The 19,869-nt window shown below is 48.7% G+C and overlaps 1 long non-coding RNA gene across 3 annotated transcripts in view; it reads right to left on the bottom strand.

The window, feature by feature from the left end:
• Nucleotides 1–12,571: 12,571 nt before the first annotated feature.
• LOC311205641 overlaps nt 12,572–19,869 on the bottom strand; it is a 67,701-nt gene continuing 60,403 nt past the window's right edge. For all 3 annotated transcript variants that reach the window (XR_014618162.1, XR_014618163.1, XR_014618164.1), the window contains exons 3-4: nt 13,505–13,585; nt 12,572–13,109 (exon numbers count right to left, since the gene is read on the bottom strand). This is a non-coding gene — a long non-coding RNA (uncharacterized lncRNA). The remainder of the gene's footprint in view (nt 13,110–13,504; nt 13,586–19,869) is intronic.

Raw genomic sequence — 19,869 nt, forward strand, 5'->3', positions numbered from 1 at the left:
GGCTCTGTCATGCTCAGAAAACAGCTTTGATCTAGCAAAACTCATCAGACAGTAATTCAGTCCAGGACTCTGACATTTTGCTCCCAGGCTTCTTTCCTCCTCTCTCAAACCGAAGGAAAAAGGCATGGGGTTGAGTTCAGCCTGGGATAGTCAGCCCCAGCAGGTGGGCAGAGCCAGAGATGAGGAGGACAAGCATTCACCTGATCCACCTGAACCCAGAGAGCATCTCCTGCACTGCTGCTCTCCCGCGACTCCTCTCAACAACTTCATTCACCAGATGCAAGTAAAGCTCTGGGGTGATTTTCAGCACAGATTGAGAGGCCTGTGAGACATTTCCAGATGATTTTTTTAGGGTTTTTTTTTTAAACTGGCTGCGTATTCCTGGCTAAGTCAACAGATCCAGTCATTGCTGTTACACATTGTCCTAAGTCTGCAAGCTATTTTTGCTCATGGTAAAAGAAACTGCAGGGTTTTTTCTGATTAACTCTGCAGAAATGTCCATTACTCAGGCAGGAGTCTGTAAAGCTGGCTTGAACTAATCATCAAATTAGTTTAAAACAATTAGTGTTGGAGGATGAGCATCCTCTGGCATCCAAAATATTGTTCTGAGGTTTTTATTCACTTTTAATGTTCTTTTTTTTTTAGTGTCACCATCAGGTTAATCAGAGACAGAAACATCATCAAAACCAGCCAGAGCATCGTGGCACAACCCAAAATAACACAATTAGCTTCTGTAACCGGCTCCTCTGCACCGTACCCTGTTCCAGTCTTGGCTCTGTATGTGACTTGTGACTCAGTTCTGAGGGGAAGAAGTCCACAAAGAAGCTACATGGGTTAGTGCAGACCCCAAAACTGCATCATTGCTGTGGATCAGCCCCAACCAGCGGCCCAGCACCACGCAGCCGCTCTCTCTTGCTTCCCACACCATAGTGGGGGGAAAAGGAAAGGTAGAAGGGGAAAAAAAAGGGGAGGTGGAGGGAAGACAAAACATCGTGTGATGGGATAAGGAGAGTTTCCTGGGACAGCAAAAGGAGGGAGAAATAACACTAACAGGACTTTATAGCAAAATATACTGAACTGGTGATACAGGATGCAGTCTCTTACCAACTGGTTGGACTCAGTGATCTTAAAGGTCTTTTTTGATCTAGTCATTCTGTGATGATTCTGTGAAACACACAGCTCAGAGCTGTCCCCAAGCCGGACTGTCCCCAAACTGCATGTCCTGGAGCCTCCAGCCAGCCCTCCTTTATGCCAAGCATGACATAACTGGTATGGAATAGCCTCTTTGGACAGTTTGGCTCACCTGTCCTAGCTCTATGTGCATCCCTTCTCATTAGCAGGGCAGCAGGAGAAGCTGAAAAGTCCTTGGCTGCTTGGCAACAACTAAAACATCAGTGTGTTATCAGCACAGCTCCAATCCCAATTCCCAAACACGGCACTGAGCCAGCTGCGAGAAAGGAAAATTAACTCTACCCCTGCTGAACCCAGGACAGTTGTGCAAAAGGGAGGCAAAAGCTGACCCCAAAGGCAATTTGGCAAGTGCAGTGCTTTGGCTGGCAGCAAACCTGGCTGGCTGGCCGGGCACAGATGCTCTCAGGTGACCCAGTACAGGCTAAGTCACCTTTTCATGGCTATCAGCAAGTAAGCACACCCTGCCTGACAGATGGACACAAAAAGACCCTAAGAGGGGCTTAGGACACAGAAAAAGCCATGGCTGTCAAGCTGAAGAGTTGCACACCGCTCCCCCAAAGCTGACAACATCAGAAAATGAGGCTGCAGGCACCTCCATCCCCAGATGAGCTTTGGCAGGAGCACAGTGCCCACACTGATGGTTCTGAGCTGACCCAGGGTCACAGCAGCTCCCTGGTGGGGACACAGCCCTGAGACACCCCAGGCACAGCACGGTGACTTCACCATCCCCTTCTGTCACAGCATCACTGGAAGCAGAAGCCTGAAAGCACATTAACCAGGAAAGGAAAGCAAGCACATTGCAGAGTGAGGGCACGGAGCACACGGTGACATTTACAAGTGAGGTTGGTCTTATTCATTTGTATTTCAAAGGCCAGGTTGACACAAGACATTTTTCTCATTCAAGCTTTGTCTGTGACAGGAATAATACGCTTTTTGTAGTGTTGTTGCCACTGTGTCAGCCAGAGCCTCCCTGCAGAGGCAGATACAGTGACATTCAACCTGTCCTGCTTGGAGAACCTAAGGTCCAAGCTGGGAAAATACCCATTTGGCTGAGAGGCCCCACATGGATTTCGGGAGGCTTGTTCATGCCCGTACACACACTGACCCATCCTAAACTCCCTATGGCATGAGTGAGTATTGAGTGGATCATGTTGCTTTCCCCTCTTCAGTAACCTCACACCACTGAAACCTTTCTATCTTGAGAGCTCCTGCTGACTGAAGAGGACGTTTAGTGACAAAACTCAAGCTCAACGATTTGACACCTTTGCTGCCACTATCAAACGGTAAGATCTCCCTGGCAGGAAAATGGTTATTTTCGATCCAACCACCAGTAACAGCCCCACCAGAAGACTGAGGACCACCAGTGCTCTCAGTCACAGACCTCTCAGCATCAAGCTGCAGTGCTCTGTAGAGAAACGTCTGCCTTTTCCTTTAGCCCAGCAACCTGCTGAAACATCAAGCTGAAGTGCAGTGAACAGCTTGCCTTGTCGTACCAGACCCACCAAGACCTTCATTGGAGGTGGCGATGCTTTGCCCTGGCATGATGCCTGTCTCAGCTGACAACCTCAAAACTGGCACTCAAGGTATCTGCCTGTAATAATTTCAGCTGCACATTCTCCTCCTAGTAAAACCTCAACTGCCTCCCAGGAACAAGCCATCCTCCCTATTCTACACCACAGGCAGTTTTATGCACCTGTTTTCAGGTCATCAGTCTGGGAACTCCACATCTTCTTGCAAAACCTTTAACTGCCTAAAACAAAGCCCATCACAGTTCAGCTGGACTCTGATTTACATTAGCAAATATGCAAAACTGACAAGTCACAACAGACGGGGTCTCCATCTCCTTGGTAGATACCATCATGACTGTGCAGAGGTCTTATGGGAATGCCACTGTAATAAAGCCCACAAATATCCATGAAACAAGAGCATCCTCTTCCAAGCAGGACCAAAAGATGGGTGCATCAAGTGGGCTTCTTGCTCCGTGGGTTCCTTCATGCTGGAGTTGACCACAAGGCTCCACTTCTCTCTGGCCCGACCTGTGGTTAATTCCAGCTCCTTTTCTGCCCCAAAAGCATCTTGGGACCGTCACAGTCCTTCTCCCCAGTTATTAAGTCCATGCATGTGCCCCTAGCAGGCACACTAGAGTTCCCCCAAAACCTGATCTTCTCATCCACCCACCAGCACGCACTCCACCTCTGCCCTAGCTGCTGCCTCCAGCCTTCATCCACCCTGGTTACACCATAGTCAAAGCCCTGCATGTTTCCCCTCCTCTTTCAGGGCACTTTTATCCCCATTTTTTAAGATGTTTTCCCTATATGATGATCAGGGGGCTGGAGAACCTCCCCTATGAGAACAGGATGAGAGCATTGGGCTTGTTTAGCCTGGAGAAGAGAAGGCTTCAGGGGGACCTTACAGCAGCCTTCCAGTACCTGAAGGGGCTACAGGAAAGCTGGGAAGGGACTTTTTACAAATGCAAGTAACGATAGGATGAGAGGTAATGGCTACAAACTGGAACAGGGTAGAAGTTTTTTGTTGTGAGGGAGGTGAGGCCCTGGCACAGGCTGCCCTGAGAAGCTGTGGCTGCCCCTCTCTGGCAGTGTTCAAGGCCAGGTTGGATGGGGATTTGGGCAGCCTGGGCTAGTGGAGGGTGAAGGGGCTGGAGGGAAAATCATATGAGGAATGGCGAAGGGAGTTGGGGATGTTTAATCTGGAGAAGAGGAGGCTGAGGGAAAATGTTATCACCACCTACAACTACCTGAAGGGAGGTTGTAGAGATGTGGGCGATGGTCTCTTCAGCCAGGTGACAGGAGATAGAACAAGGGGAAATGGCATGAAGCTCTGCCAGGGCAGGGTCAGATTAGGTATTAGAAAAAAAATTTTTACTGAAAGAATTGTCAGGGCCTGGAACAGGCTGCCCAGGGAGGGGGTTGAGTCACCATCCCTGGGTGTGTTTTAAAAAAGGGTAGATGAGGTACTTAGGGATATGGTTTAGCATAGGACGGGAATGGTTGGACTTGATGATTTTAAAGTTCTTTTCCAAACTTGTGATTCTGTGTCTCTGCCCATGGCAGGGAAGGGTGGAACAAAGTGATCTCTAAGGTCCTTTCCAACCCAATCCATTCTATAGTTCTATGATAGATGCTTTGGTGCCATTTGTGGACACACACCTGTTTGCACACACACAGCTGATGAGCATCCATGACTTGGGGCTTGGAGGGAATCCACCAGGAAATGACAGAGCCCATGCACCCCTCACCTACTGGAATCTGAAGTGGTGCTGGATGGTTTATGTCTTCTCTTGTCCACGTTGTCTTCTCTTGTCCACGTGGAACAGTGGTCTTATTTGAGGATGAAGGGAATCAAAACACAGGTCACAGACAGCCCTGGCAAGGGACTGGTTGGACCTGACACATCCGAGCTGGGATCCCACCACAATGTGAGAATGATTTCCCTGTGACAGAAAGACAGGCTGTGCAGAGATCACGTATAGTAACATGTACGTGCACAGAGCTATATATAAGATAAAGTACACACCAAAATAACACCAAGGAGAGCAGATGCCAAAGCAGGATAAAATTAGCTTATTAGAGAAGTGGCAAAATCTGGTAAGATCATGGAAAAAAAGCCTATTTTGAACAGTAATAATCACATTTCAAAAGCAGTTGATATTTTTGGCTCGGAGCCCCACATACCACGAAAGACGACAATCAAGTCGGATCTCACAAGAGAAAACTCAGCCAGAAGGTCTATGGGAGATATCCCAGGATAAACAAGGATTGCATGAGTGAGGATGCTGCAGCAAAAATGTTTCCTTGGCATTACTGAGTGCACTAGCATGCTGCCTAAGCTGCTGAAATGCCATTTTTCTTAAAATCACGCTGTCCTGACATGGCAAAAACCAGCAGAACCTCAGAAACAGCTTTTAAAGATCAGCTCCTTGAAAGCCAGTCCTGCATTAGCTAGACAAAAAGCAATGCTGGCAGGGAATGCCAGGACACCATCCTTGAGACTTAACCCAGATAAGGCAAAAATGTCAATAACGTGGAATGCGTGTACATCACACTGGCGTAAATCTGCAATTAGCTCAGCGACTTGCTAAAAACCAAGCTGTGGTGCAAAATGAGGCTGGAAATGAATGTAAATTGATTGGGGGAGGTAGTATCATAGTTCAATAACGTGCTCAAGGGCATTGAAGGAGGGACAGAGCATCCCAAGGCTGGGAAGCGTTTTAAAACTCCTTTAGAAAGGCGAGACTAATAAAAACAGAGCAGTACTAATCTGTAATAAAGCATACTATAATATTAAACAATAATTAATCTAATTCAAATAAAGGCAGTTCTTACATTGAGCAATAACATGTACAAAACCTAATTGCACCCAAAGATTAAGACCTACCACCGAGCCAAGGGCAAACAGGATGCATCTGAAAAGGCACACGATGGGCACCAGGGCTTTTATTGCAAAACCTTGGATAAAACCCTTCCCCAGCACTTCCAAAGAGAAACCTACACCCGAGACACCAACGCAGCTCTGAGCACTCTTTGCCCAGCTCAGTTTACAGCCACTTTTCCAAACCTACCCATCATTTTTGCCATCTTTTTTCTAGATTTTTTGGCAGTGGGCACCAGAGATGAGTTATAGGCACAGGGTAACTCAATCCCTCTCTCACCCAGAGGAACTCTACTGGCAGCTCAAAGTGAGGTGCTGACCTTGGTTATCTTACCCTCTTTTTCCTCTCCTGCAAGAAACCACAACAGAAACCTCAAGCAAAATTGTCTTAATCTCCCCTGGAGATGTCGATTTCAGCCCAACACGGGTGCTATCTGAAGCTTTATGAAAGGAACAGCTTAAATGAAAAGGTTTGTGGTGGCGTGCAGCAGTAAAATTGCTTTCAAAGCCTTAATGCATCAGTTCATCAGGAGAAACCCAAGCGTGGTTCATTAACTCCTGGCACGCTGGCAGTTTCAAAAGTGCTGCCTATGGCCACCACCATCAGCCTGTTACGCCAAAGGCAGTCACCAATCTGCTGCTGGAGCAAGGCAGCAGCCCCAGATTTTGTATTTATCCTCTGTTTTGGGGAAACAAGGACTTATTGAACATGTATTACATACAAGCAACTAAAAGGTGGGACTGCTCTCTCTCTAACCTCAGCTGTCTAGAAGTTAGGCATCTAACGTAAACCAACGGTCCGGAAGCTCTCTGTGGTCCATGGAGGACTGGACTGCTCCAAAGCATCCTTTGGCCCCTCTCTTTCAACTAAATCTAAGTGGAGCTTATATTGGAAAAGAATTTTTTCAGATTTCACATTGAAACTCCTAACTCCTAAGGAGCAGTGAAGTCTGTCAAATACCAGCTGACAAATTCAGGCAAGCATACTTGAACAAAAGAAGAAACCACCAAGCTGGACACATGCAGTCATTTGGCAGTTTTATTCATGTATTTCACTGTCCAGTTTTCAATTCCCCTTTCCATGAAGGTGGTATTGGTACTATGAACCCACCAGCCCCATGAATGTGGACCCCTCGAGCCTCTTGGTGCCAGCCAGCATGCCACCTTCTCCAAGCCAACAGTGATCTGGCTGCAGGCTGTAATACAGAGGACAGTTATGGCTCAGGGTTATGGTTAAGAAACATTACCTGTAGAGTATCTGATGTTAGTAGAATACACCCTAGGTTTATTAATTAAACCCTCTTGGCCCCTTTACTCCATATTGGTTGTTAATACACAACCTTGTAATCCAGAAAATTAATGTGGTTTTCTGCAAAAGGGTCAAACTTATTAGGGAAAAGCATCCGCACAAGGACAACATCTCCCAAAGGAGACTCTTTGCAGACATGCTGCAGATGTATTAACTGCCCACAAGTGTCCCACAGAAGACCTCTCCCTGCCTCCTCCCAAACCTTTCTACGTCCACCCCATCACAGCCAAGACAACAGGCTACACAATAGAGGGAATGCTCACAATTTGTGGACTGTGAGAACCTGTAGGACACTGGGGAAAGCTTTCCTGTGAGTTTTCAGTGGTGCAGTGTTGAGAGCTGGGGACATCTCTACCCCTGGAGAAGCTGGATGCCTTTTTCCAGTGCTGGTGGCACTAGAGACCTCTTGCAGTCCATCCCAGACAGCATTTCAGGAGTTGTCCCTTGGGTCCTGACATGTTATAGGAGATGCTGATGGCCCGGCTGCTGCCCTTAAAACTTCCTTGCCTCCCTTCCAGCTTCAGTCTTCAGGTTCCCACCCTAGACCACATGTGGGTGATCTCCCTCAGATCCCCTTGTTATATCCTCAAGCTTTCCAGGAAACACAGTGTACACTCCAGGGAGACACCAAGGTCAGGGCAGCTCTGTGCATGGTGAGGTGAGAAGACATTAAAGAGAAACATACAGACAATACAAACCACCTCCAAGGGCAGCTTTCTAACCATGTTTGATTTAACCAGCCATTAGACACTGCAAACTTTAACAGGAAGCAGCAGAACTGAGGAATCCATTCATCAAAAACCTAAAAAAAAACCCAAACACCAAAAAACACCCCCCAAAGAAACCACCCCCAAAAAAAACCAAGTGGTGCAACTAAATATATCTGCACTGTGCTACTGGACAGCTGCCCACAAAGACAGCCATACACACCACACAATCTGCAAAGGAGATGACACAGATCGGCACCGATGCTGTGCCCGCACTAGGCACAGGCATAGGGAACCACTGAATGTGGCAAGGTGGCAGCTGGCCCTGGAGATACTGGGAGCCACTGACTGGGAGAGCTGAATCCTGAAGTGGAAAATGCAACAAGCTGAGGGAAGAGCAGACTGAACAACATCACCTTTTTTTTTTTTTTCTCAGACTTACAGCACCGGCTCTGAGAGGATGTAACACCTGAAAACCTCTCATCAAATGTCTGGGTGCCCACATGGGCGAGGATGGAGCCTGCAGAGAGTGTGGGGCTGCCCAGCCTGCTGTTCCCTCCCCACCTCCCTGTCCAGGCATCCACACCCACACTTCATCACCCCACACAGCTACTTTAAAGACTTAAAAATGCTTGAAATAGGAGACAGCTCGAGCAGATTTTATCATCACATCCTGCACATATCAAGTGAAATCAGAAAGGGGGAGGAGCAGCTCAGAAAAATAAATAAGCATTTAACTCTTTCGGTGAAAGAGTCAGTGTCGTGGCTTTGGGGGAGGACTGAGAAAGTGCTGGTGAACACCAGGAAAACTGGTGGGACTAGTAATGAACTGAAACACCTGCACTGCAGGAGAGCACCAGCTGGAGGGCAGGGGACACCAGTGGCTGCAGCTGCAGCCAAGCTCACAGGGTGCAGGTTCAAATCTCAGCAGAAATGTTATTTCATTAAAAGCCCAGGCTGAGTTTAAGACCAGATCAGCTGCAATATTTGCCTGTGGCAGAGCTGAGGCATCATGGGAAGAGTGACAGCACTTGGTGCTCATTGCCCGCAGCACTGCCGCACTGGCTGAGAAGGGTCCCAAATCCACCGCGGTTTCAAGCTAACGGATGTCACCACTTACCCAGTTACCCCTTGACCTGCAGCAACTGGGTGGATTGGTGTGCTACTGCTGCACCAGACATGAGGCGAAAGCACAGCTCAGATGCCCTTCCAGGCAGGTTTAACTTAACTGGTGTAATGTCATACTTGGCAGCAGCTCCACAAGCCCTGCTCACCCAGCGCTCCTCAGACCAAAATAACCAAAGAAGGTTTAAATTACCTGAAAGGAGGTTGTAGAGAGGTGGGAGATGGTCTCTTCAGCCAAGTGACAGGTGATAGGACAAGGGGAAATTGCACTCTGCTGCACCAGGGCAGGTTCAGATTAGATGTTAAAAAAAAATTCTTCACTGAAAGAGTTGTGGGGATGTGGAACAGGCTGCCCAGGGAGGGGGTTGAGTCACCATCCCTGGATGTGTTTAAAAGATAGATAGACAAGGTACTTAGAGATATGGTTTAGTAGAGGACAGGTACAGTTGGACTTGATGATCTCAAAGGTCTTTTCTAACCTTGTGATTCTGTGAAAGCTGCTACACACACCCCTATACCAGGCAGGGATCAGTGCTCATGCAGCTGAACTTCTGCAAAACCTGGAGGAAGCTTCGTTACAGGGACCTCCCCAGTGCTGAACAGCCGCCATCAGCAGTTGACTGCTGCTGAAAACACTGTGCGTTCCTGAGCACCCTGCTTGTTCCAAGACCCAGCTCCCCACAGCACTGCCACACCCCACACTTTTTTTTGTGTTTTGCCTGGCCTCCTGGCTTTGCCAGGTTTTTCTTTCTTTACAAAGTCACCTTGTCCCGTTGGACCAACCACCCTTTCTCAGTAATCAACTTGCTGCATGTAAATCACCCAGGGTGGAAGTAAACTTCCTTAGTGGCAGAAAAAGGCATCCAGACAATTCCTTTTATGTTTCACAGGGTATTTGCATCCTTATTCTCTGCCTTTAGGGCAACTCCCAGTTGACTGAACACCTGCTTTTACCTGCTGGGGAAACAGATCTAAAACCTCCTCCATCCATCCCCAATTCACACCCTCTCCTAACATTCAGCCAGTGCTAACAGAGACTTCCAAAACCCTCTTAAGTTCTGGCAGGCTGCTAGTTTTACTTTTGTCAAGATGAACACATTCTCCTGCTTAACACTGTTCCAGAATCCCAAAGCATCCCAGCAAACCCAAGGAAAGCAAAGAGCCTCACACCAGGACACAGGTTCAGGGGCTCCCGCATCTCTGAGCTCAACACTCTTTTGAGCTAATTTTTGAGGTGTCAGCCTGGCACAAAGATGCTTCAAAAAAGGGAGGGATGGAGAAGGGGAGCCAGCTGGAGTGAACTTTGTTATGGAAAAGCCAGAAGCTGAGTAAAAATTAAGTTCCTTGCTGGGAACCACTGATACTGCAGGAAGTATCAGCCCTGCTTAGACACAGCACTAGGATCTCCTGTTACATCGCTCATCCTTTACGTAAGCCTCACCCCAAATCCAAAACCAGTTTATCCCTGTTCTCTAGATGGACAAAAAAGACATGCCCTGAAAGCAGACTGCTGGCAGGAACAAGCATCAAACCCAAGGGCACCATCAGTCCCTTCAACATCTTCTGGTCCCCAAGGTAGACAGATGGAAGGCAAGAGATGGACCTGTCCCTCACTCGGACATGGCCAGGACTCAGGCAAAGGGCAGTGCCCACACAATTTCCCTGTGACAGTGTTTCCCTTGGTATAGAAGGCAGTGTTTCCTCTCTCCAGGACTGCAGAGGAAACATGTTGATGCTGAGTAACAGAAAAGGTAACAGTACACTGCAGCAGGACTCTCTCTCTCTAAAGAAAAGCAGACAAACCTTCTCTTTGCCCGCTTAAAATTGAGTGATGTATTACTGCAAACTGCACTTGTTCCTCGAGTTAAGGTGACAATCTTGACAACGGGCCATCAAGATCAATCCCTCTTCCTCTGTGGGCTGCACCCCGTGAGAACATATTGAGGGCATCAGTGGAAACAAAAGCATACTGCAAATCTTCCAGCCACAGCTATTTAGGTACAACAGCTACTACACCTAAATGATAACCATCTCCAACTTGATGTTTATCCATACTGCACTAGGGTGATGCGGAGCAGGTAGCCCAGCAAAGGCAGATGGATGTCTGGGAGGAATCCCTCCTGCATGGGAGACAGAGTGCACAAAAGCTCTGGAGGAAGATGCTAATCAATGGGGCCTTGACTCATAGGTCCCAGCTCTTCGCATCACCTCACTGCTAGCCGAGTGTGGTGGTTTCACCCTGTCTGAGAGCCGAGATCCACGCAGCTGCCTGCTCCTTAAAGGAAAAGAGCAGGGAAAAGGGAAGGGGGGGGGGGGGTGAGAAGTAAGGGAAGGGGAAAGGAAGGGGCAAATAACTCCAAAACCAAGAAATAAGAGGCCTGTGGGTTGGGATAAGGATAGTTTACTAAGATAACAGAAAGATACAATGTAACAATGCTAACAGGACTTTAGAGCAAAAATATATGAAGCTGTTGCTACACAATGCAGTTTCTCACCAAACCCACAACTCAGGCCGTGCCACCCAGAGCCGTCCCAGAACCCGACCGTCCCCCAAGAACCGCGCGTCCCGGAGCCGCCCCAGGCCTTCCTCCCGTCAGCCCCCGATATCCTGGGCAGGACGTAACTGGCGTGGAATACTCTCTTTGGTCAGCTCGGTCACCTGTCCTGGCTTCGCCCCTCCTTTCTCATGAAGAGCTGAGAAAGTCCTTGACTGTCTGACAGCAACTAGCATCATCAGGGTGTTATCAGCACTACTCCCATTTTAACTCCCAAACACAGCGTTCCATCCGCTGCTACAAATGAAGTTAACTCCATCCTGACCAAAACCAGGACACCGAGTTACTGGGATGTGGATGGTCCCACTACCAGTGTCCGTCTCCCCATCTCCCAAAGGGCTAGGGCAACAACTCCAAACCCTCCTGCCACTGAAAAGCCACACATTATGTGTAAAGCCAGAGACCAGAGTGGCTGCAGGGTTGGTTTCCAGGAGGTTCTGAAGTCCCAGCAGCCTTCCCATACTCTCCATGTAGCAGGTCCTGGGGCTGGAGTCACCTCCTGGAGCTGGAGTTGTCTTGCACTGGGGTTCAACAGCCAACACGAGATGACCCAGTTGGACTGAAACTGCCTCTGCGATGATACTCTATCCTTCAGGAACGTACTCCTGCTGCCAGTCAGGGTGTAGAAACACTGGGAGCAAGCTTGGACAAGTGGCTTTAAGCTGTGTCCAAACCCTGAAGAGAATTTAACGGCAGCTTAGGAGGGGCCCAAGCTTTCACACAGTGGGTCTGGACACCCCAAACAACCAGCAGGCACCCAAACACCACTATGTGGACATTACACCCTACATTCAAAGAAGCCACCCTGGCTGTGCTGACAGCCCAGAGAAGCAGGTACTGTGGGGAATGATTCATCCCATGAAGCACATCAGGGTCAGGCACTTCCAAAACATACCTGTTTCCCTCCAGGTCCGTAAAAGGAGGCTGGGGAGTGACTGTTTCCTTTGCAAGCAATTGCAGCAGAGGTTTCTCAAGTTCCCTGCTGAGAAGCCCAAACCCAGGAAGAAACAAGGTCTGTGTGACACACAGACTTCAGCACACTCAAGGTAAGCCTCCAGCCCTCCTGAGACCACCAATCAGATCAGCAGTCTGAAATCCTCCTGTCAGAGGCAAAATACAGTGGGGGGAGGTTTGACCCAGGCTGGAGGCCAGGTGCCCACAAAGCCGCTCTCACTGTCCATCCTCAGCTGGAGACAGGAGAGAAAACATCAATGAAAGGCTCAAGGGTTGAGATAAGGACAGGGAGAGATCACTCAGCAGGTACCATCATGGGCAAAACAGACTCAACATGGGGAAATTAATTTATTATGAACCAAATCAACATAGGATAATGAGAAACAAAACCAAATCTCAAAACACCTCCTCCCATCCCTCCCTTCTCCCCCATCTCAACTTCACTCAACCTCCTCCCCTCGAGCAGCACAGGGGGACAGGGAGTGGGGCTTGTCCATCACACGCTGTCTCTGCTGCTCCTTCCTCCTCAGGAAGAGGACTCCTCACACTCTTCTTCTGCTCCAGCGTGGGGTCTCTCCCACAGGAGACAGTCCTCCATGAACTTCTCCAACATGAGTCCTTTCCCACAGACTACAGTTCTTCCTGAAGTGCTTCAGCGTGGATCCCTTCCATGGGGTGCAGACCTTCAGGACCAGACTGCTCACAAGTCCCCCCAGCAAACTTGCTCCAGCGTTGACTCCTCTCTCCATAGGGTGACAAATCCTGCGAGGATGGGCTTCCCACGGGGTCCCAGCCTCCTTCAGGTGTCTCCATCTGCTCCAGCGCAGGGTCTTCCATGGGCTGCAGGTGGATATCCACTCTACTATCATCCTCCATAGGCTGCAGGGGGAACAAACTGCCTCACCATGGCCTTCTCCAAGGGCTACAGGGGAACCTCTGCTCTGGCACCATGAACACTTCCTCCCCCCTCCCTTCTTCACTGACCATCCTGTCGCTGATGGGCTCGGCCTTGGCCAGCAGTGGGTCTGTTCTGGAGTTGGCTGGCATTGGCTCTGTCGGACATGAGGGAAGCTTCTGGCAGCTTCTCACAGGAGCCACGCCTGCAGCCTCCCTGCTGCCAAAATCTTGCAACACAAACCCAATACAACAGAGAAACCCATAGCTAAAATCAAGTCTAGAGGTTCAACAGAAGAGGTGTCACCCATAGGGCACAGGGAAGCCCAGGAGGGCTTGTATCTCCAGGCTTACAAGTGCTGAAAGCCATCACCACTCACCTCATTCCCCAGGAAACCCTGGCAGGATCTGACCTCCCCTCCACATGTTTCTCCTCTCTCCTTTTCTCAGTCAACCGAGACCTATATGACATTACAACAAAAGAAATGTCAGCAAGCCCAACCTCCAACCAACCCAAAGGCTTCATTTCCTCAGCTCTTCAAAACAAGGATGCACTGGAAGATATATATAAACTGCAGTTTATAATACAGTTATTTTTTTATATTGCTTTTATTTTTATATGTGTGTATATATATATAAAAATAATTTGTTTAAATAGATACATTAATTGAAAAAGGAACAGGAGCTCCTCATAAGCAGCCAAGGCAGAAACACGTTCCTCTGCGGTGGTGAATGGACTTCATCAGGGATGGAGCCCTGCAGTCTATCCCATAATGAATGTCTTTGTCGACCCAGTAATGTGTCAAAGTAAACACGATGAGGTCCTCCTGAGATGTTCACTGTCAGCTTTAAAGCAAGCCCTCAAATGCTCCTGAACAGTAATGGGAGGAAACAGAGACAGGAGTGGTACTCAGCACAGTGAAGAGATGCTCTTCTTTGTGTGCTCACAAAGAGTTCCCTGTTCCATCACCCAGAGCATCCCAGCATCATCACCAAGAGAATGTGAACTATTCCTAGCACTGACCTCCAGGCCTTGCTGCTACCTCATGTTACACCCCAAGGGTTGCACCGAACAGCCACAGTGACATAAGGCTGTTGTTCTGGTGCCCACCACCATGCTAGGAAGTGGTTCCGGTGGTTTGTTCTCTCCCACCAACTGAGGTCCTCTCCTCTTTCCCCTCAGGACCCTTTGTTGGGGCAGCCATATATCACACAACTGTATATTACACAGCTGCTCTGGCAGCATCAGCTTGAGGCAGAGCAGGGTTGGGGACCTTTATTACCATCAGAACAGCCTCATCACTCAGCCTCCTTAACCCAGGCACATTTGCACTGCTAAATTTGGGAGAGTATGAGAAGCATTCTGGCAGAACAGGGAGTGGGGGAGGGACAGGCAGGCTTTTGCCCTCCTTGAACTCCCTGCCAAGCACTCTGCAATATAAAGTCCGTGTCAGGGATGCCACCTTGAGCTGCACAGCAATAGCCTAGACCCATCAAACCTGGGGATCCAGTGTCTTAACCCCTTTGAGTCAGCATCTGAGCTGGGCTATTTTAAGAGAACGATCAAGCTTTCTGAAACAGCTCCCACTGAAATAACAGCAGGCATGTGGGGGGAATTCAGGACATCACCATGCAGCAAAGGAGGCACCTAACTTCAGATAGCCAAGCCTGAAGACCCTGCAATGCTCAGCTTGGTCACAGCTAGCAGCAATCCTTACATTCAAACTTACTTAAGCAGCTGTGGATGGCTATTCCCGTGTGCAAAAGAGATGAGCTATCAAGAAAGGCAGCATCAATACCAACGGCAAGAAGGGGCCACCAGCGCTGCAGCACACAGAGATAGTGCCCTGACCTGCAGCACAGGCACCCAAAACCACCACCACGCTTTTCAAGACAGTCAAAGCAAATTAAACCTCTCTCTCACTCTCGTTGCTGGCAGGTACAGGAAGGAAACGCAGATTACGGGAACTTATTTTTGTGGGGCTATTTCACGTAAACACCGCCAGCACCCACACCCTCCTGCAGATGCCCAGAGAAGTCTCCCCCTGGAAACCCAACCCATGAAAGCCTCCGGGGGAGCTGCTGCCCACATCCAACAAATCAGCACATTAGTTAATGCCAGAAAGTGTCAAGGTGAGCCAGAAATCTTCCCCGGCGCCCGCAGCGAGATGTTCGAGGGAGCTTCTGAAGAACCCAGGCGTGAGCCCAGCACTCTCAGCTACGACAGCTCTCCTGGGACCCTTCCCAAGCGATTCACATGCACACCAGGAAAAAAAGCCTAGGCTTGTTTTCCGTAAAAGTGGGCATCAAATGTTCTGACATCAAGAAGGATGATTAAAGACAGTTGAGTTAGGAGGAGAGATTAAAAGAACTAAATATTCCTAACTTGGCTAAGCAATGAGTAAGAGGAGCCGTGATAAAAGACTCCAGGCATCTGAATGAAGGGAGTGGCTGAGCATTAAAGGACTGAATAAAACATCTTTCTGAGAAATGGATCCATCAACGATCTCCCAAGAGATAAGGAACAAGCCTCATTTTTTTCAGCATTTATAAAACCAGTCGCTAGAATGGAGGTTTTGAGGAGGAATCCACATTGCCCCAAAGGGAGCAAAGCATCAAACTTTTTCATCTCCAGCACGGGGTGCTGTGAACGAAGCCCACATGCCACAGGGGAGCACAGGAAACCTGGGATGTGGCAGGTATTTCATTTTGCCTCATCTCAGAAACACTTTTTCACTGTAAAATAAAAGCTATTTAAAAAAAACCAAAACCCCAACCCATACATTTTCACCTCTTCTTTTTAATTCAGCAGCCCTGATACACGATGTTGAGTTAAAAAAAAAGAAAGAAAAAAAGTCACCAACCCATTCAAGATGCACAGATCTGGGGGGCCTTACAAGTACCTGACTTTCACTCCCAGTTACTAAAGGTACATGGGGTACTGTGGAGGTCTGGTTTGAGTGGGGTGGCAGCACTCCTGGGATCTACGAGCACACTGGCTCTCCAGATTCAGCCAGACCCAGCACACACACAGTCAAGGTGGCAAAATCCTGGAAAGCATCTCAGTGCCTGGCTCTGCTTAGACAGCACCCCTCAGAAGAAATACCCTCTGAAACCCAGGGACCTGATGCACTTTATAAAGAACAGAAGTTAAACCCTAAGCCCTGAGAAACACGCCTGGGAGGAGAGCTAGACCTGTCATGCTGGCTTTACCCCAAAAATCTATGTATTATACATGCAACGTACATATCTACCTACATACCAAGCCTGTGGAGCTAAAGCAGTGGATTTTGTGTAATTTCACACGATCTCCAGCTGTATGAGGGTCTCCTAAACATCTCCCCACTGCACGGACAGAGGGGAAAGGAGCTTGGCCTGGCCAAGAGCATCCACTGGGTACAGGTACATGCAGTGAGGTTTCCATCCACACCAGCGTATCAATTCATCTGATGTACCTGGGCACTGCAACTAACCCCAAAATGTTCTTTCAGGTGCTTCTGCAGTGATATTCTTGGTACAACTCAGCCACTGGGTATGATTTACAAAGCTGGTCAGCATCCCAGACTTGGGTACCTGAGACTCCCCCATCCTCACCAGAGAAAAGCCAGAATACATTTGCCAATGGTGCAACTTTAAATCACAATTAAATTCACGCAATGGCCACATATCATCAAGGAGGTGGTCCTGTTCCAGCTCCCCCTGGGGTCCCCTGACCTGGTGAGTCAATGCAGGGCAACTGGCTATCAGGAAAAATTAGCTGGGGTGGGGGGGAGTGAGTAATTTTCTTCTAATTAATTCCCTAAACCAGTTCAGTAGGGTTCAGACAAGCACTAGAAATCTTTCCCCTTTTGGCATGAACAAGATCAGCTGAACTGCAACATGTGACCGCAACCCAAGGCAACCTTTGTTTGCAAGACCAAGAGTGGATCTTTTTGATTTATCCACACCCCCCCTCCTCTCCTTTCCCACAGCAAGCTCTTGCGTCTGTAACTGCCCTTCTCCATGGGAACAGATCCACCATTTACTGACCAGTGAGTTTTACTGCAGAGCTGAAACAGGATGTCCACAGAGGATTTTATGTTGAGTTTGTTGTTGGGTTTTGGGGTGGGTTGTTGGTTTTTTTTTTAGTTTAAGTGGAGCATTTTAGTACGCAGTGAATCTTCTTGCTTTGTGCCTGTGTTTCTCTTTGGGAGGCTGAAGTACAACACCAGGTTGCCAGATTCATTCTACCTAGTGAAGAAACACGATTCTACCATATCCAAAACGTGGGCCAACATAAAAAGACCCATTTAATGTGGAGGAAACTCTGCACTTAAGAGTTTGGAATGAAAAGGGGAAAATTAAAACATCTAAGAGATATTATTATGACCCCTATCAAATCTTCTTCTTCTCAGAATCAGCTGCTTGTGACACTGATGCTCAAGATAACCAGACTCAGGATATCAATGTCACAAAGAATTAGGGGCTTGCAGGTTGCACTCAGACAACTCCTTCCTTTTCTTTTGAAGTTAATTTTGGGTATCCCCACTCTGGCCACAACTGTAGTTTTATTCTGCTCTCATCATGCATTCAAGACAGACAGACAGTGGCAGTCAGCGTGGCAGGAAGGCAAAGCGAAGCCCCTCTCTGACCCACAGCTCATCCTTAGACGAACAGCTCTGGGGACCCGAAGAAGGACATGCAAAATTGTGACTCATGCAATTCCCACTCCAATAAGGGTTAATTTCTCCCTGTTCAGCTGGTTAATGAGAAATAACTGGCTCTCAAAACACAAACTAATTTCTACTACTCAGAAAAGTGAATTTGGATAATCCACATTAAAAAAAAAGGAGAGGAGCCTGGAAGAGCAGCAGGACCCAGTGTGATACACCTCCTGCACTGCTCATCCAAACATGCATCGCTGCAGTGAAGAGCAATGGAGAAAGGTGAACCCAGGTGCAGTCCACATAACCACCACAGGTGAGGGAGAACAGCAAAGGAGGGTGGTAACCCAGAAAAAAACCAAAGAGCTGGATGCTTACCACTCTGCACAGACTGTGCGGATGCCCTGGTACCTGGGGGACTGCAGCTCGCCCCAGCACTACGGAGCCCTGGCCCTCTGTGAAGCCAGCACAGAAGCCACTCCTCCTTGGGAACAGTCCCAGTGAAAGCCAGGGGAGAGCTGACTGTACAATTAGCGACCTAGAAAGAACCCACTTGCTGTTTATCTTTCTTTTTTGGCCTTGCACAGAGCAGCAGGACCCAGCCCTCAGTGCACAGCTCTGTGCAGGGTGGATGCTTCCCCATTCACACACCTGCCCAGCCCTCCCCAGCACAGAGCATCGCCAACGGCAGCCATGACTGCTGAAATTCTCCCTATTTCTGCATCCCATCCTCATTAAAACAGAGCTTTTGGTGCTAAAGAGAGGTGCTTGCCAGCCGAACCTCAGAGAGCATCTTCCTTTCCAATGAACTGAGTCCTGGGATACCTTCAGAGCTGCCTGGGAAAAATCCTTGAATGTATTTTACATGTGGGGTAATACCCACCAAACCCAGCTGGATAGGTAGATGGGCAGGGAAGAGTCTCCTGTGAGGTGTCTCTTTCCCCCTCTATTCTGGCCTGGTCAGGCCCCAGCTGGAGTATTGTGTCCAGTTCTGGGCTCCCTGGTATAAAAAAGACAGGGATCTCGTGAAGTGAGTCCAGTGGAGGGCTGGAAAGATGATTCAGGGCCTGCAGCATCTCCCCTGTGAGGAAAGGCTGAATGAACTGGGGCTGTTCAGCCTTGAGAAAAGAAGACTGAGAGGGTAATCTGATCAATGTTTATAAATATCTGAAGTTTGGGGCACAGGGGAAAATAGCCAGCCTCTTTTCAATGGTCTGGAGAGACAGGACAAGGGGCAATGGCCTCAAGCTGAAGCATAGGAAGTTTCACACCAATATGTGGAAGATCTTTTTTTGCAGTTGAGGATGACCGAGCACTGGGACAGGCTGCCCAGGGGGGCTGTGGAGTCTCTTTCTCTGGAGATATTCAAGACCTGTCTGGACACCTACCTGTGCAAACTGTCCTAGGGAACCTGCTTTGGCAGGGGGGGTTGGACTGCAGGTCCCTTCCAACCCCTACAGTTTTGTGATTCAGTGATGACAGAAAGAATCACAAGCAGAACTGGCAAGCACAGCCCGTGCAGCACCCAGGCACAGAAAACAAAAGCCCCAGCGTGACCTCCTGGGCTCCCACAGGGCCAACACTAGCAGGGAGGTGTGTGCTGGGAAGCAGCTGGTTGCCCGTATCCTTCCCAAGAAGCGTGTTTCTCACCCTGACACACTTTCTGGTACCCAAGTCAACCCCTGCCCTTGCTCAGCTGAGCCTTCGCCAGCAGTGCTTTTCCCTGGGTGTTTTCCAAACACCCAGAGCGTCCCACCCCCACTCCCTCACACAACTACAAGTTTTTCTACTTTTTGCTCAAGATCTTAAAAAAATCAAAGGGGAAATGAGCGGGTTTCTTCAGGTTTGGAGAGGATGGGCACCTCCATCCCTGTGGGCAGCTGCTCTTTGCCTGGGAGAAGGGGATGGACTTGCCCTATGCACAAAGCTCCTGGAGAGAGAACGGAGCGGGGTGTAAGCGCCTGGAAAGAGTTACCGCCTGGCTGGGAGGATTTCTGCCTTCCCAACAAGGCAGCTGGGGTGAAGAATGCAAGTGACGCAGCAGCACTCTGCCGGAAGGGAAGGGAAAAAAAGGGGGAAAAAAAAGAGAGAAAACTTTAAAA

This window comes from Gallinula chloropus, assembly GCF_964237585.1.
Source record: "Gallinula chloropus genome assembly, chromosome: 2".
In the NCBI taxonomy this organism is placed as follows: domain Eukaryota; kingdom Metazoa; phylum Chordata; class Aves; order Gruiformes; family Rallidae; genus Gallinula; species Gallinula chloropus.